The sequence below is a fragment of the Rhinopithecus bieti genome, unplaced genomic scaffold (genome assembly GCF_001698545.2).
Source record: "Rhinopithecus bieti isolate Rb0 unplaced genomic scaffold, ASM169854v2 scaffold_1673, whole genome shotgun sequence".
Lineage (NCBI taxonomy): Eukaryota > Metazoa > Chordata > Mammalia > Primates > Cercopithecidae > Rhinopithecus > Rhinopithecus bieti.
Genome location: NW_016804690.1, coordinates 6938276 through 6941398, shown reverse-complemented (window position 1 = coordinate 6941398; position 3123 = coordinate 6938276). Strand labels below are relative to the sequence as shown.

Sequence of the window (3123 nt, the reverse complement as noted above, 5' to 3'; positions counted from 1 at the left end):
TTTGCCTTTTTGAAAAAAAAAAAAAAAAAAAGGCCGAGATGGGGACACTTGCACCAAACTGTTGAATAAAGATGCCGTAGTAATTTTTAGAGCTATCTATTTGATTGCTTCAGCTTCGAGGTAGTTCATCACTTCACTATCATTCACCCGACATTGCCTTTTACACCCAATACTACCTTTTCCCATCAGTCCGATTAGAAATAGTGATGCCTTTATCAGATTAATCTTTCTTTCTTTTAGCATGTCTGAGTTTAGGATAAACACTGCCTGTACCTAGCTGTTATCATTAATGCTCTAAGATTTAAACCACTGAAAAATACACAGAACTAGATCTTCAACACACACACATGTTAAAATCTACTGTCTGACTAGGAAAACATTACTCCTTTTAGTGTCTTTAATTTGTCTTTTTAAATGGTCACTATTTGTAACTTTCAGTAGTTTCCCAAAAGCAGTTTGGTCTAAAGCAGAATGTGCCGTGTGCTGTCAAGAGTGCTTTGCCATCCTTTTAGCTCCATTTATTTTTCCAGGCAGAGTCTCTTTAAACATTGTTGTGGAGAAAAATTAGCAAGATAAGGTAAAAATCATTGGTTGGAATTTTATGAATTGGATAATGTACCCGATTCCGTCTGGCATCAACGTGAGTTTTCCTGCATTACAGGCTGCTCAACTTCCTCCAGTTCGTCTTTGCAAAATGGGCTTTGGTCCAGGCTGTCTTTCTGCTAAAAAGTTGTTCAATTTTGAGGCCCGATGAGATGAGTTTTAATTAAATTATTTATTAGGTTTGAAAACAATGTGCTTTTCTCCTTTTCCATAGGAATTTGGCATATGAACAACTCAGCTAAAACAAATAAATAAATAAAATGAAAAATAAGTATAGTTAGCACCTGGATTGGGAAAGGGGTTAAATGCCATGGTCTTTTTTTCCAGAGGGAATAAGATCTTAGCAACTGTGTAAGGAAAAAAAGTTCTATGAGGGGAGAGTAATAATTAAGCATATAAGCTATATGTGTGCCTGTTAGGAGTTAAAATTTTAGTTTAATAAGAAAAATTATTAAATTTTGTCATTCAGTTTGGCATCATGTGAACTTATAACCCTTTTAAGTTTTGGCATAGTGAATTAGCAAAGAGAAAAGAATAAAGGTATCTTCAGTGTCCTTCTCTTGGTTAAATTGTCTTTGATTCAGAGTGTTATAACCACCCCACCTACCTGTATGAAGATGTTTTGCTGTGGTTTTCCATAATGGAGGCAGATTTGTCAGATATGCCATGTGTCTGTCTAGTGACATACATAATCAAGATTGGCTTTTTTGTTTATGGTTTTTGGTTTGTTTGTTTTTGTTTTTTTCAGAGACAGGACCTCACTCTGTTGCCCAGGGTGGAATGCAGTGGCGTGATCATGGCTCACTGCAACCTCGAACTCCTGGGCTCAAGTGATCCTCCTGCCTCAGCCTCTTGAGTAGCTAGGATTACAGGTACATGCCCCCATGCCCAGCTAATTTTTTAATGTTTTGTAAAACTGGGATCTCGCTATGTTACCCAGACTTGATCATGATTGTTCAAGAAGATCTGCAGTGGTGTAGATGGAGAGCAGAGAACAGGGCTAAAAATGAGTCAAGTCCGGGGCCATGACCTCCTGACATTAACTGAACTAAAGCTAAGAGAAGAAGACTTAAATAGAGAATTTAAGAACTCGTGTTTCTGAAGTTCTTTTTTTTTTTTTTCTTTCATTTTACTGTTTTGTTTTCAGAAAACAGAAGATGAAATGTAAAACTGAGATTAAGGTATGAAGTGAGTGTGAATAGAAGACCCCACTGACTGGAATCCTGGATTCTTCCACGGCTGATGAATGACCTTGAATCTCTTAATCTCTCTATTTTTCTCTCTCTTACCTGTCAGAAGAAGAAACTGAAGCCATCTGCATTTTAAAACTTAACAGTTCTGAAAGGAAAACACAGATGAAACACATATACTTGCTATAATTCAATAAACTATAAAATTTTGTAGCTCTAGTCATGAATTAATTATTGTGTGTATGTATTTGAAATCTCTTAGACATATATTTTCAAACAAATACTTAAACTTGAGTCTTTTACCTCTGAGAATGTCTGTGACAATCACAGCCCTTGGTGACCAACAGTGCCATAAATGGTTCCCCTGAAGTACCCATATTCTGACCTCATCACCTGGGTCACAAATGATGAGACCAGTGTTGGGTACCCAAATTAAGGGTGACTAACATGTAAGTTGGATGATGAATGGTTTGAAGTATAAATTGTGTGAACTAGTTGAGCATAAAAGCTCTGCCCTGAGAAATAATGACTGATTAGACCAATTAGAAACCCCTCAGACTGTTGAACTTGAGACACACAGACACAACAGACACAGACTAGTGGGTGTGGGAGCAGAAACACAGGCACTCTCAAATGGAGAAGACATTTGCAAGTCTCTGCTGCCAAGGGAGCAAAGAGATCATCTGGATGCCAGGGCTGTGTCAGATCCTGCATGGCTCTGAACTACAGTTGGTTTCCAAAAAGCTGGGCTTTTGTGAGGTTTCTGTTTTTTATGCGATGCTTAGATTTTTCCTGGAATCCTTGGAAGTTAACTCAACATTTGAGGTTCCTTTATCCTTTAATCCCATCCCTTGTCTATCCTTACAATAAAACTTCCTGCTAGAGGTAGCCTGAGGGAAACTTTGTTTCTTGTATCTGAAGAGAATAACACTAAACTTATTGCACATGATTTTGGGGTTAGATCCAACAATAGCACACAGGGACAGGAAATGTGATTTATTGATCGTAAAAGCTTTAATTTAAAATTGCTGGCCAGTGAGATCCAGACTCTGGGAAGTGTTATAGGCCAAATGATCTGTTTCTTCAACAAATAAATTACAAAACTGAGGGGAAAAAAAGGAACCTATTAAAAAGACATTATTTATCAATCACTGTGTGTGTACAGTTTTGAGCTCCTGATTTAAATAAACAAATTGTAAAATAAAAGATCTTTTGAAACAATTGGAAGTTTGAACACTGATTGGTTACTGGTGGTATAAAAGATTATCTTTTTTTTGGGTATCATATGGTATTGTTTTGGTTTACAAAGTTATAGAGATAAATGTTGAAA

General features: G+C 36.8%; 1 long non-coding RNA gene across 1 annotated transcript in view; it reads left to right on the top strand.

Moving 5' to 3' along the window:
• LOC108528286 (uncharacterized) overlaps positions 1-2012 on the top strand; it is a 4742-nt gene extending 2730 nt beyond the window's left edge. Inside the window, exon 2 of the long non-coding RNA XR_001885090.1 lies at positions 1751-2012. This is a non-coding gene — a long non-coding RNA (uncharacterized LOC108528286). The remainder of the gene's footprint in view (positions 1-1750) is intronic.
• The last annotated feature ends 1111 nt before the right edge of the window (positions 2013-3123 follow it).